At 35.9% G+C, this 15,483-nt stretch overlaps 1 long non-coding RNA gene across 1 annotated transcript in view; it reads left to right on the plus strand.

Annotated features, from left to right (window-relative positions):
• Positions 1 to 15,483, plus strand: part of LOC102160043 (uncharacterized) — a 730,195-nt gene that overhangs the window by 651,317 nt on the left and 63,395 nt on the right. Inside the window, exon 8 of the long non-coding RNA XR_014827487.1 lies at positions 4,444 to 4,574. This is a non-coding gene — a long non-coding RNA (uncharacterized LOC102160043). The remainder of the gene's footprint in view (positions 1 to 4,443; positions 4,575 to 15,483) is intronic.

Consider the following 15,483-nt stretch of genomic DNA (forward strand, 5'->3'; position numbering starts at 1 on the left):
ATTTGCATGTCTTCAAAGGATCTCTCCTGAAATATTTATTAACTGCTATGGTGATTTTAATGTATGTCCACAAATTCCTTGATACTTCTCCCAGGTGGAGAAACATAATTCCTCACTCCTCAGACATGGGTTGGGTTTAGTGAGTTACATCTAGCAAATAAATTAAGAGAAAGGAAATAATAATTTTACAATACAGAAACCAGGCAGTCACATCTTTCAGCAAGAGATCAAGATTAATATCACCTGTCATATTGATAACACATGCCTCTGATAATGATGCAATATAAAAAGGCCATTACCTCTCAGATGTTCTTCCCCAAAATGTCTAACTTCAGTCCAATTATGAGAAAATATACAAAAATAAGTGAGGTGATGTTTTACAAAACACCTGACCAGTACACCTCAAAAGTGTCAAGGTCATCAACACAAGGGATAATTGATGGATTATCACCAATTAGATTAAGGGTACATGACAACTCAATGTAATGTACAATGCAAGACTGAGTCTAAGAATTTTAAAAAAGGACATTGGTGGGAAAATTGAGGAAATCTGAATAAAGCCTACAGTTTAGTTATTAGTATTGTTTGGACACTAATTTCCTAGTTTTGCTCATTGAACCACAGTTACGTAAAATATGAACATTAGGAGAAACTGTGTGCAGGGTATCCAGAAACTATCTTTGCAACTCTAAGTTTGAAATTATTTCAAAAAATTAAAGAAAAAAGTGATAGGGAGTTTAATAACATTCTACCTTATAAAACAGATCCCCTGGGTTGATGGCCTATTTAGTTGTCCTGTTTTGAATTATCACCAATCTTCCGTCAATCCTAGTGGTTTCTATGTCCTAAGAGTAAAGAAATTCTCTCCTCACTATGAGTCCCTCTTTGGTGTCATCCAAATAGGGGTAGATTCCATTTGTTATACCTTTTGCCCAGCTGGATGTAGCTTGGCTCCTGCAAATATGAATCATAAATCTCACTAATCTAGAAATAAAAAAGTTAGTCTTGCGATCATTTTTTACATTGTTCATGCCATTTTGCTGACGGACTCACAAAAGAGGATGTGTTTTTTTTCCTCTGAAATTGTCTGATAGTTATTCTTTATGTGATACACCATACGTAGGTTGTCTTATTAAAACAATTTTGTTTTATAATAATAAAAGGCACTAGGCACTATACAATTTGTATTTTAAACAGTTTATATATTTACCAACTGCATTGTTCATTTAATGGTGTGTATGTGCACCTTTTGTTTTACTTGTGGTTTATCCTACAATTAATATTTCCCAGTACATGTAGATAAATTCAGTGGCCTTTCTATGTCTCCTTCTCTGAGGCTAGGAGAATCACAAACCCAGTATGTCCATGGTAGTCTAAAATAGCCCTTCTCAAAGTCCATTGCAAGGAACATTGTTCTCTCAAGGAAGGTCCCAGGTCAAAGAAACCCATAATAAAATATGACAAATTCTGTATATTATATATTTTTTTTCTCAGAAATTTCAAAGTACAATCAAGTCCCTATGCCCTAATGGAAAATACAACTCTTTGATTTAGATTTCCCAACTTTTTTCTGGTTCATAGAATACCTATTATTTTTAGAAGTCAATTTGGGAAACATGCTATAACAAACAGAATATACCATAAGGGCCAGACTGGAATGCTGTTTCACGATGGCTTATTGCTCATGTTGTCCAGTCTATGCATGAAAGAAGACTTCTAAGTCTGAAGCTGTATAGATGGACAGATTAGATAGATAAATGATAAGCAGGTAGACAGATAAGAGCCACTGTTTGGATATATGCCAGTAATGTCCTATCAAATGAGGAGAGAAGTGTGGTGGAAGTAATACACAAGAGTAGAATCAAATATTTTGGGTAATGCCTTAAAGATGAAATGGACAAAAAAGCAAAATAAAAACAACATTGAATCTTTGTATAACATTTTATGATACTTCTTATATGTGCTTCTTTTCTTTTCTGTGTTTCCATGGGTCCCTGCGGACATTAATACTTACCATGATGTTTTATAAATCCTTATTTGCCAATCTCTTTTTCACCCATGTAAGTTCCAAGTGGTAAGAAAAATATCATAGTCATAATTATATCATAAATGTCTAGTAATGGTCTAGTACAGAGTTATAAATAAATATGGCTTAAATGAATCAAATTTATAAAAGCACCTTATCTAGGGTTATGTGTTGTAGTAATGGTACAAAAACAGGTGAGGTGACAGATTTAAAATTTTAATAATAATGATAATAATTAAATAAGAATAATGTTATGCATTGAGAACTTAGAAAATAATATGAAAAGGGTCAAAATGAATCGGAAGACAATAATATTCAGTGTTTTATCAGAAAAATAAATATCCAATAAAACAAATAAAAAAGGAAAAAAGTGTGCAAAAAAGTGAGAAAGAAGAAAGGAGATGTAACAGTAATTTATAAGAAATGTTTAACTTATAATAACATAAAGCCATAAAGCTTAAATTTTATGTAGCACATTTTTTGCCATAGAATATTAACAATTAAAATTACAAAAGTCATTACAAAATGAAGTAGAAAAACTGAATAAATACATAAAATGAAAAGTGGCTCATAAATTTGTTAGATAGTGACCCAAGTGAAGCCTTAGGTCTTGTTGATTATTAAAACTAGTTTTTATAAATATTCAGCAGCAGAAAATTTTTGTGGAAAAGAAATGATCTAATACCCAGAAGAAATAAACCAAAAACAATTTGATATATATGGGAAATATGACGCTGATATAAAAAAATTAGGATAATACAGATAGAAAAACATAGATCAATGAATATAGATTTGGAAATCCTTAACTATTTCTCCATGGAAGTTCGTGTATCACCAAAACAATTCTAGCATGACCAATAATGTTTAATCTTTTAAACACAAAAATGGTTAAATATCAAGAACTTTACTGTAACTAAACATCAATTGGCCAAATTAAAGCAAAATAAACTTCGCCTCAATAGAAACCCAAAAGCCTTGTTTAAAATATAAAATTCTTTCTAATATGTGGTATTTACTGAGAACTAATATTCAAAATGATAGTTAACAGAGTAAAAATAATAAAAATGATTTTACAAATATTAGGAATCAAATAAGGACAACTCCTGCTGTCATTGCTCTTCTATACTCTCTGAATAGTCAAGTGACTTATGTAATAAGAGCAACAAAAACAACAATACTGGAGTTCCCCTCATGGCTCAGTGGTTAACGAACCTGACTAGTTTCCATGAAGATGTAGGTTTGGTCCCTGGCCTTACTCAATGGGATATGGATCCGGCATTGCCATGGGTTGTGGTGTAGGTCACAGATGTGGCTTGGATCCAATGTTGCTGTGGCTGTGGCGTAGACCAGTGGCTGCAGCTCTGATTCGACCCCTAGCCTGGGAACTTCCATATGCTGAGGGTTCAGCCTTAAAAAAAAAGACAAAAAAACCCAAGCAAACCAATATTGTTATCAAGAATTGTTTCTTGGATTTCTCCTTATTTATAGTTTTACATCTTATAGCTATTCAAATGCCTTATATGTCTGAGGTTTATAGACGAAAAAGAAATTATATGACTTGCTCAGGATCTGACAATTCTGGCTTCAAATCCAGGCTTTACAGGGAACTAGTTCTATGACTTTTGAAAAAGGTAAATGAGCAAAAACAAAAACAAAACAAAACCCAGACAATTCCTAAGAGAAACGGAAACTAGTAAATACTATAAGCAAGGACATGGAAAAAAGTTCATCTTTACCAATAATCAAAGAAATGTGCATTATGACAACCAGTTCTTTTTTCATTTCTGAGACTGGTAAAATATGAATAAGGTAAATATATGGCCCTAGGAAGAATAAGAAAAATGTTTTATATAATGAAGGTGACAGTGAAAATAAGAACAGAAAGCACCAAGGAATAAAAATGACAGATGTGTTAAGAAGCATAGTTTTTTGTTTTGTTTTTAAGGATTAAATTAACAGGATTAAATTAACTGTTTACTATTTGGGGGAAAACTACTATATTAAATAGATTCCCACGTATGTAGTATTCATAGCAGTGGAAGATAGGAAGCAGCCTACTGTTTTTGTAACAGTATAATGGTTGAGTGAGTTACAGTTGATTCACTAAATTGACTGTTATAAAGAACTGTTAAAATTATGTTTTCAAACACCACACAGCAACTATGATATCCATTAATTTTAACTGAAAAAAAAAGAAAATAGAATGAATATTTTGATATGACAAAGGTATCTGCACATGAAACCTGCCATGACACTGGGTGTAAAGCAATTAACCAGTGATGCCCTTAAACTGTGGCTTCTGGAGGTTGTTCAATGGTAAAATGCAAAAGGCACCAGTGTTCTGCACAATGGGTATCTGTTTTCATATCAGCCTCTCTCTACTAATGTTACTGTAAAGCACTACTTTTATTCCTAAGCTGCTGCAGAATGCTGATGATGCCAGAGACCACACAGAGATGATGCTCTCACTTTAAGGAGACAGAGAGTTGCAGTTTCGTCCAGCCATTAACCAAGAAGAGCAGGACACCTGCAGGTCGCGCTGCACGTGGTAGGAAAACCAAGTATTGTGGGCATGGCTTGGGGGGAAATTAAACAGCTGAAGTTTGAGCAAAGATTAAGAACTGTAGGATAAAGACTAGAAGCAAAGCTGAGCAATCCAATGAAAAAAATCCAACAAAGGCCCCAAAGGAGCTCTCCATTACATAGAAGAAGATGAATCCAGACGCAACAATATTTTTCATGAGTTGTTTTGATTAAAGTTAACATGTTTCATGGTGGAGATGAGGCTAGTACCAAGGATTGTACCCATAGGTAGATACAAGTAGAGATGCATCTCTGGAGAGAGAATTTCCTGAGTGAAAGGATCTGTTGTGTTTTGGATAGAGATTGTTGAATTGTACAGACAGGGAAGAAGTGTTGTGTGTGTGGGCACGTGTCTGTGTGCACATGAAAATATCTTCTTTTTAAGCAACAGCGTACAGAAAACCAAAATGTGGATTTAGAGAAGAGTCAGAGTTCCGATTGTGGCTCAGTGGATTAAGACACCACTAGTATCCATAAAGAAGAACAAGCTTGAGAAGATGGGGGGATTAGAGCCACTATATTTTGGCATAAACGTACACATGACTAGCTTTTAGCCACATTTGGAAAAATTGGAGCATATTTATTTCAAAGGCTGGGAGTGTAAACATCTCAACATACATAGCTTTTGTTTCGAGTTAGTTAGTGCTTCATAATAAATAACCCATAGAACAATTACATTTATTTTGCCCATAAATCTACAATTGGTGTCGAGCTTGAGAATGTTTGGCTCCTACAAGCATCATCAGAAGGGCTCTAAAGGCTGAGGACTGTACACATATTCATATTTCTGGTGTTAGTCAGGGCTTCACTCAGTTTCTGCTCCTCCATATGACCTCTCCACATGGCCTCTCAACAGAGGCTAGTTTGGACTTTCTCACAAAATACTGTCTACCTTACCCAGAGAGTGAGTGTCTCTCAGAGAGAGAGGGAGAAAGAAGGGGGGAGATATTTTTCTGAGGTCTTTATAAAGCATAATTTAGTTCCACCCAAGATTTCATCATTGCTCTAGATTTTATCATTGCTCTAGATTTTATCATTGCTCTGAAGCTCTTTCTTCATTTTGGAGCTTAGGAAACAGAATGAGAAGAATCCAGTAAGCCCCAGTCTCTTTATATTTAACAATTATTTCTTTAGCTTGCCTCTATCATTTGCATTTTGTTACAGGCAGTTAAAAGCCAGACAACACATTTATTCCTTTACCTGAAAATCTCTCTAGCAAGACCATCTGGTTCATTAGGCACATATTCTACTTTCCACATTATAACACACAACAGTGTTGATAAACTTCCTGAAACTACTTAAAAGTTCCTCTTCAATTTTCAAGAATATTTTCCTTACTTTCCTTTAAGCCCTCACCAATAGCCTCCAAAAGGGCTAACAAACACTATCACTTAATCATAAAGCTACTATCACATTTTTGGGTTTTGTTTATGGTAGCATAAAACATTCAGGTTTCAAGATCTGTACCAGTTAGCTAGTGCTGCATGACAAACCAACCCAAAATATAGAGACTTAAAACAATAACATTTAATCAGGTCATGAATCTGCCATCTGCCCAGGGCTCAGCAAATCCTGTCTCCAAACTCTCAGCTGCACATTTAAAGCCTGCAGACTGAGATCTACCACAGGCTTGTTCATTCTTAAGTCTAGCATAGGATTTTGGCTCTCAGCTCCAGGGTCTTAGCTTCTTTCCAGGTAGTCTCCCCACAAAGGCTAGTCTGAGTTTTCCGGTGGCATGGTGACTGGCTTTCCACAGAATGAGCATCCTAAGATATAGAAAAGTGGCCAGATAGAAACTGTTTGGCCTTTTCAAGATCTGTCCTTAATTGTCTTGCAATGTTACTTCTGTCTACACTTTCACCAGTTGTCGTAGCTACAAAGCTCTACATAGATTCAACGGAAAGGGACACAGACTAAACCAACTAATTCAAGGGTGTCAATACTGCACCTTAAGAGGAGTATGTGAAGTGGAATATAAATTGATGTAGCTATTTTTGGGAAATGCAAAATGGACAGTTGTTACTCCAGATTATAGGTTTAGTGATTCTGAATACACCATTTTGCTTTCTTCATATACCATGTCATTATTATAACAATTCTTAAACAAGTTGGGCTCAACTAAATAGAAACAAAATTCTAATTTGATGAGAATCTTTACTGAATGCTTAATTGGATTTAAATTTTACTGAATGTGTAACATAATAGGAATATAAAAATAAAGTTTGAAGGAGGATTTCATCAAAAGTCTCAAAGGGATATGTCATCCAGGTTTATGAATCTTTCTTCTCTGGTAACTATTCCTGAAATGGGGGAATCTGTCTGCACCCCATCGGTCCTGTCCTTATGATATTACTTTGTACCTCAAGGAAGTTCTGATTGAACTGGGCACCACATCCATGATGAGATGATCAGATTATGAGCCGAATCATATTTACATTAACAATTGGACAGAAATTTGGTGAACTCCTGATATCAAAGACCTTGGATTAGATAAGCTCTAGATGATATCCTATGTAATGTTTGATTCACTAATTTTCTGATTCCATAAGACAACAGAGTATAGTCCCAAAAGTTTACATTCGTGCTTAAACTAGTTACAATTGCTTAATGTTGCCTGAAGCAAAGTAATCTTTATACATGTGAGTGCATATATATGTGTATACATATATTATATGTGTGCACATATGTATATATTTAATAACAGGTAGAAACCAAGTATATATTAAAATTTAATAGTCCAAATCTTCTTATAGCCAGAAAAAATTACACATGCATAAAGATGTATCATTATTTGGAGGCTATGGAGTTAGCAAACTAATTGATACCCTGCCAAAGAGAGTAAGGTTCCTATAACTTTGGATATCAAATCAGATCTAGAAATGCTTCAAATGGGTTCATGCTGCAATCACTACAAGTGGCAAACAGGTGAAGTGTGTATTTTCCTTGACAACCTTATTCATCCCCAGGAAATCTTTCCCTTTATTTTTTTTAGCCATGTTTCAAAATCTGGTGTGTTTTACTTCTTAAATAAACCCAATCAGCAAAAGGTGCTGTAACACCTGCTCTGATTTATCTTATGGTCACTAGCAATTGAAAGGTTCACTGTACATTTTAGAGACTCATCTCTTATAGGGAATGATGATGCAGGCAAATTATTTTGCATTTAAATTTAACATTATTATGTAGTAGCAAAAGAAGCATGCACTTTGGAATTAGATGAAGGGTGTAATGTTATACCACCTTTGTGACCTTTGCCAAAGTCCCTAAATTTTGTAGACTTCATATACATATAGTCTGATGTTAGTGTCAATATATAAAGGCTGGTTTGTGAATTAAATCCAATAAAAAGTGAAATGATATAGATAATACATTTTACAGCCTCGTCACTCACTCAAATTTAGCTTCATGACCCTACTCCCTCTTTTCTTTGTTCTCTTTCTCCCTGGTCCTAGAAACAAAACTAAAATTTGATTTTTTCACTTTTGGGAGCACACAGTGACTTCTGGTTTGCTTCCTTGAGATGGGGGTTGGGTATGTTGGGTTCCTAAACAAACAACAGAATTTAGGAAATGATATAAGGGAGAAACTAACAAAAAGTTTATGAATACAGAAGGAAGAGTATTTTAACTACCCAGAAAACTACAAAAAATGTCTATTTAAATTAAAGCTTATAGAATGAATATGAGTTTTTGTGGTTAAAAATGAGGCTGGATGAGGGTGGAACCCCTGGTGAAGGATCCATCTTCAATCCAGCTCTTAATCTCTGTATAAATCAAAGATCTAGGTGGGGAGGCTTCCCTGAATTTCTCTCTACTTCATTAGAAAGAAAAGGCTAAGCAAGCTTCTTTTTAATTAAAAAAATAATAAAAGGAATAGGTCCACTATTAGTTAATTCTACTTCTTCTTTAGCATGTATTTCAGAAGTAAGGCATATTTAATTTATACATCTCTATTTTTATTCCAAGAAGAAAGATTTTCATAGCATCTTTCTACTCATAGGACACTCAATGGGTTTTGCTTACAAAAATCAATAAGTCCAAACTCTTTGGTGGTGTTGTTTTTTCTTTTTTAAGCCAACCTATTTCATCTTTCACTGTCTGCTGAAGGAAGCCATGTATCTTCCAGCAAGCAGTTGGATTGTGTCAATTCTTTGCGGTCCATTATCAGCCAGCCAAGATTCAAGGTCACTGTTTTAGTGTCTGCTTCCTGGCGGAGCTCCCTGGACCTGAAGAGGGCCCTTCAAGTTGTAAATGGGCACAGACTATTTTGGGGCTATATGAAAGGCAATTCATCACTCTGCCCAATGCTCTCTATCTCATCTTGCCCTGTGTCTGACCATTTTGCATTTTCAGCAGGTGAATGATCTCCTCACTTTCTCTGGTCTTCTCTGAAAGTAAGATGGGTCAGGTGGTTGGGATTATCGACTATAAAGGAAGCAAATTCTGCCAAGGATTAAGTAACACAGTCACTTCCCTGAATGTCAGGACACTGAGAAATAACCCACATTGATTTCCTAACTCAAACACATTGCTATAAATTTTATAAATAATTTTATTCATTAATATTATAGATATTAATATAAAGCATCAATACTTCTCTGGGTTTTCAGCTCACTCCATGTTTTATGTTTTGGTTTTTTTTTTTCTTTTTAGGGCCACACCAGAGGGATATGGAAGTTCCCAGGCTAGGGGTCAAATCAGAGCTACAGCTGTCAGTCACAGCCACAGCCACAGCCACAGTCATACCAGATCTGAGCTGCACCTGTAACTTACTCCACAGCTCACTGGAAAAATCAGAAACTTTAGCCCACTGAGCAAGACCAGGAATCAAACCTGCATCCTCATGGATACTAGTTAGGTTCGTAGCCACTGAGCCACAATTGTAACTCTGATGTCATTATTTTTGACTGTTTATGATTTTTGCTTTTATTTTTTATTGTCACCTTGGCCTAATCTAGTTTTTAAAAACTAAGTTCATTTAATTCCAAAATTTCTTGTTTTGGTAGTACTTTATTTTAAAGTCATACATTACTCAAAGTTTACTCTTTAAAAAAAATCAATGTGTTGTCTTTACAATGAGTTTTGAATAGTGATTTCTATTTTTACATTTTCTCTAACTCAACAGTTCTCTACAACTGTGTGGTTTTTATGTATTCATATATTTTACTTTTCAGGGTATGCAATTATTTGCTACTATTTTATTTTTAATTCTTAATTATCTTGTGTTTGGTTTGCTGAATATAGATTACATTACATCAGCTTTTTGTAATTTGTTGAGATTTTCTTAGTCCTAAATCATAAATATTTTTAAATGTTTCATATGCATTTTTTAAAAGTATAGTTTTGTGAAATTCAAAGTGACATATTTTTTCTCAAATAAATTTATTACTAAAATTCACAAAACAATGTGAAGTTTCTAGTGAATTCAAATTCTGTTTGTTCAAACATTTTATTATTCAATATACTTATACTTATTTTGGCCAACTTATCTGTTCTGTCAGTTTTGAGAGGGGGCAATAAACTCTCTCACTAGGTTTGAAGCTATGTCAACTTGTCCTCCATATCTAGGCATTTTTCTATTAAATATTTCAAGCTATTTTGCTGGGTACATATATTATTGACTATAAGATTTTCATGGTGGATTGTTCCTTTTATGAAACAAAAAAATTAGATTATTGCTTTTAAATCTTTTTATCTTGAATTCTACTTGATCATGCTGGCTTTATTTTGTTTGCATTTAAAAATCCATTTTTAAGACATAAATTTTCTTCCCATATAGTCTAATGATTTTTCATATATTTGGGCATTCTCCATTCTTTCAGTGATTTATATTTATTCTGAGTTCTAATTTCTCCTTCCCCATACTTTTTAGATTGTTATGTATATCTTTCTCATTTCCTACAAATATATTGTTGTTCTTCTTCCTCTAATGATTTGCAAGTTATTAATCCTATTTCCATTTTTAAAGTGTTTGCCCTAAGGTGTTAACATATATACTTAAAATTATATTTGTCAGAGAAAATGGATTAAGATGGCAGAATAGAAGGAATGGAGATCAACTTCTCCCATAAAAACAACAAAATTCACAACTAAAGAGAGCATTCATCACCCAAATGGCCTGGAAACCTTAAAAAAAGATACCCTACTCCAGAAGAAAAAGAAGAGGACACATCAAGAGGTAGGAGGGGCAATTTCATGATATAAACAACCGCATACCTCCTAGGTGGGAAGCTACACAGACTAGAAACTAACTGGTTCACAGAGACTCACCTATAGGAGTAAGAGTTCTGAGCCACACATTAAACCCTCACGTGTGGGAATCTGGCATGGGGAGAAAGCGCCCTGGAGCATCTGGCATTGAAGGCCAGTGCGGCTTGTGTGCAGGAACTCCACAGGACTGGGGGAAACAGAGACCCCATCCTTAAAAGGTGCACGCAGACTTTCACGTGCACTGGGTCCCAGGGCAAAGCAAAGTCTCCATGAGAATCTAGGTCAAACGTGACTACAGTTCTTGGAGGACATCCTGGGAAAACAGGGGTGAATGTCGCTTGTTGTGAGGGAAGGACACTGAAAGCAAAGCTCTCGGGAATATTCAGCAACCATGCCTTTCTCTGGAGGTGGCCATTTTGGGAAAATCTGGCCCCACCCGTCAGGTAGCCTTGAGAAGCCCCAGAGAAAACAACAACACAGGTTGGATCATAGCACCACCCCTCAGTAAACAGGCTACCTAAAGACCCCTCAGGCACAGAGCTGCCTCTAATCCCATCCAGAGACTAAGCCCCACCCACCAGAGGGATTAGAATCGGCTCCACCTACCAGTGGGCAGGCATCAGCACCCCCCATCATGAAGCCTACAGCAAGCCCCCACACTGACTTCAGCCACAAGGGGGGCAGACATCAGAAGTAAGAGAGGCTACAACTCTATTATCAGGAAAAAGGTCACCACACCAAAAACCTATAAAAATGAAAAGACAGAGAACTATAACTCAGATGAGGGAGAAAGGAAAAACCCCAGAAAATCTGCTAAGCGATGAGGAGACTCTCAGCATCCAGGAAAAAGACTTTAGATTATTGATGCTGAAGATGATGCAAGACATTGGAAATAAACTGGAGGCAAAGATGGATAAGTTACGGGAAACACTGAGCAAAGAGATACAAGATATAAAACTTAAGCAAGAAGAGATGCAAAATACAATAACTGAAATAAAAAATTCACTAGAAGCAGCTAACAGCAGAATACAGGAGGCAGAAGAACGAATAAGTGAGGTGGAGGACAGATTAGTGGAAATCTCAGATGCGCAACAGAAAAGAGAAAAAAGATTGGAAACAAATGAAGAGGGTCTCAGAGAACTCTGGGTCAACATTAAACACACCACCATCCATATTATAGGGGTGACAGGAGAAGAGAGAGAGAAGGAGACAGAAAAAATATTCCAAGAAATAATAGCCAAAAACGTCCCTAACATGGGGAAGGAATCACTCACTCAAATCAAGGAGGGACAACAAGTACCATATAAAATAAACCCAAGGAGGAATACACAAGGACACATATTCATCAAACTGACAAAAATCAAAGATAAAGAGAAAATCTTGAAAGCAGGTAGGGAAAAGAAACAAGTAACATACAGGAGAACCCTAATAAGGTTATCGTCAGATTTTTCAGCAGAACCTATGCAGGCCAGAAGGGAGTGGCATGATATACTTAATGTGATGGAAGGAAATAACCTCCAACCAAGATGCCTTTACCCAGCAAGGCTCTCATTCAGAATTGAAGGAGAAATCAAAACCTTCACAGATAAGCAAAAGCTAAGAACATTCAGCAACACTAAACCAGCCTTACAACAAATACTAAAGGAACTTCTCTAGGCAGAAAGGAACCAGAGATGAAGGAAAGAAAAAAGAGCAACAAAACCAAATCCAAAGCAATTAATAAAATGGCAATAAGAACATACATATCAATAATTACCTTAAATGTTAATGAACTAAACATCCCAACCAAAAGACATAGACTGGCTGAATGCATACAAAAACAAGACCCATATATATGCTGTCCTCAAGAGACCCACTTCACTTTGAGGGACACATACAAATTGAAAGTGAGAGGATGGAAGAAAACATTTCATGCCAACGGGGGTCAAAAGAAAGCTGGAGTAGCAATACTCATATCAGACAAAGTAGACTTTAAAATGAAGAATATTTTAAGGGACAATGAAGGACATTACGTAATGATCAAAGGAGCAATCCAAGAAGATGATATAACAATTTGAAATATCTACGCACCCAACACAGGGTCACCACAATACATAAGGCAACTGCTAACAACCTTAAGAGGACAAATTGACAATAACACAATAATAGTGGGGGACTTTAACACCCCTCTTACAGCAATGGACAGATCAACCAGACAGAAAAATCAATAAGGAAATACAGGCCCTGCAGGATGCATTAAACCAGATGGACTTCATAGATATTTATAGGACATTTCATTCAAAAGCAACAGAATACACATGCTTCTCAAGTGCACATGGAACATTCTCTAAGATTGATCACATCCTGGGATACAAGTCCAACCTTGGTAACTTTAAGAAAATTGAAATCGTATCAAGTATCTTTTCCAACTACAACACTATACGACTGGAAATCAACAACAAGAAAAAAACTGCAAAAAACACAAACACGTGGAGACTAAACAACATGCTACTAAACAACCAATGGATCACTCAAGAAATCAAAGAGGAAATTAAACAATACCTGCCAGCAAATGACAATGAAGATATGACACTCCAAAACCTATGGGATGCAGCAAAAGCCATTCTAAGAGGAAAGTTTATGGCAATACAAGCCCACCTCAGCAAATAAGAAAAAGCTCAAATAAACAAACTAACTTTACATCTAAAGCAGCTCGAGGGAGAAGAACAGACAAGACCTAAAGTTAGTAGAAGGAAACAAACCATAAAGATCAGAGCAGAAATCAATGGAATAGAAGCAAACAAACAAACAAACAAAAAAACATAGAAAAGATCAATGAAACGAAAAGCTGGTTCTTTGAAAAGATCAACAAAATTGATAAACCCCTAGCCAGACTTATCAAGCAAAAAAGAGAGAGGACTCAAATCAATAAAATTAGAAATGAGAAAAGAGAAGTAACAATGGGACATCGCAGAAATACAAAGGACCATAAAAGACTACTATGTGCAACTATATGCCAATAAAACGGAAAACCTAGAAGAAATGGACAAATTCTTAGAAAAGTACAATCTTCCAAGACTAAACCAAGATGAGATAGAAAAGATGAACGGACCCATCACAAGAATTGAAATTGAAACTGTGATTAAAAAACTTCCAACAAACAAAACTCCAGGACCAGATGGCTTCACAGGCGAATTCTATCAAACATTTAGAGAAGAGTTAACACCTATCCTTCTGAAACTATTTCAAAAAACCACAGAGGAAGGGATACTCCCAAACTCATTCTATGAGGCCACCACCATCACCCTGAAACCAAAACCAGACAGAGATTCCACCAAAAAAAAAAAAAAAAAAAAAACTACAGGCCAATTTCACTGATGAACACAGACGCAAAAATCCTCAACAAAATACTAGCAAACTGCATCCAACAATACATTAAGAGGATTGTACATCATGATCAAGTGGGATTTATCCCGGGGATTCAAGCCTTCTTCCATATCCACGAGTCCATCAGTGTGATACACCACATTAACAAAGTGAAGAATAAAAACCATATGATCCTCTCAATAGACGTGGAAAAAGCCTTTGACAAAATCCAATGCCCATTTCTGATACAAATCAAACCCTTCAGAAAGTGGGCAAAACGGGAACCTACATCAACATGATAAAGGCCATATATGACAAACCCACAGCAAACATCATTCTCAATGGTGAAAAGCTGAAAGAATTCCCACTGAGATCAGGAACAAGACAAGGATGTCCACTCTCACCACTACTCTTCAACATAGTTCTGGAGGTCCTGGCCACAGCAATCAGAGAAGTAAAAGAAATAAAAGGAATCCAAATTGGAAAGGAAGAAGTAAAACTATCACTGTGTGCAGATGACATGATACCATACCTAGAGAATCCTAAAGACTCTACCAGAAAACTGTTAGAGCTCATCCACGAATTTGGCAAAGTCGCAGGATACAAAATCAATACACAGAAATCGATGGCATTTCTATACACTAACAATGAAAGAGCAGAAAAAGAAATTAGGGAAGCAATCCCGTTTACCATAGCATGCAAAAGAATAAAAATACCTAGGAGTAAACCTACCTAAAGAGACAAAAGACCTGTACTCTGGAAAGTATAAGACACCGAAGAAGGAAATCAAAGATGACACAAATAGATGGAAAGACATACCATGCTCTTGTATTGGAAGAGTCAATATTATCAAAATGACTATACTACCCAAGGCAGTCTACAGATTCAATGCAATCCCTATCAAATTACCAAGGACATTTTTCACAAGAACTCAAACAAAAGATTTTAAAGTTTGTTTGGAAGCACAAAAGACCCAGAAGAGCCAAAGACATCCTGAAAAAGAAAAATGGAGCTGGAGGAATCACGCTCCCGGACTTCAGACTATACTACAAAGCAACAATCATCAAAACCATATGGTACTGGCACAAAGACAGACATATAGATCAGTGGAACAGGATAGAAAGACCAGCAGTAAACCCATGCACCTACAGCCAACTCATCTACGACAAAGGAGGCAAGGATATACAATGGAGAAAGGACAGCTTGTTCAGTAAGTGGTGCTGGGAAAACTGGACAGCCACATGGAAAAGAAGGAAATTAGAACATTCCCTAACACCATACACAAAAAGAAACTCCAAATGGATGAAAGACCTAGATATA

The sequence above is a fragment of the Sus scrofa genome, chromosome 14 (genome assembly GCF_054392235.1).
Source record: "Sus scrofa isolate SSC_HxYL_T2T_F1_AM1 chromosome 14, Sscrofa_HxYL_maternal_Yorkshire_Landrace_v2.0, whole genome shotgun sequence".
NCBI classification, from domain to species: domain Eukaryota; kingdom Metazoa; phylum Chordata; class Mammalia; order Artiodactyla; family Suidae; genus Sus; species Sus scrofa.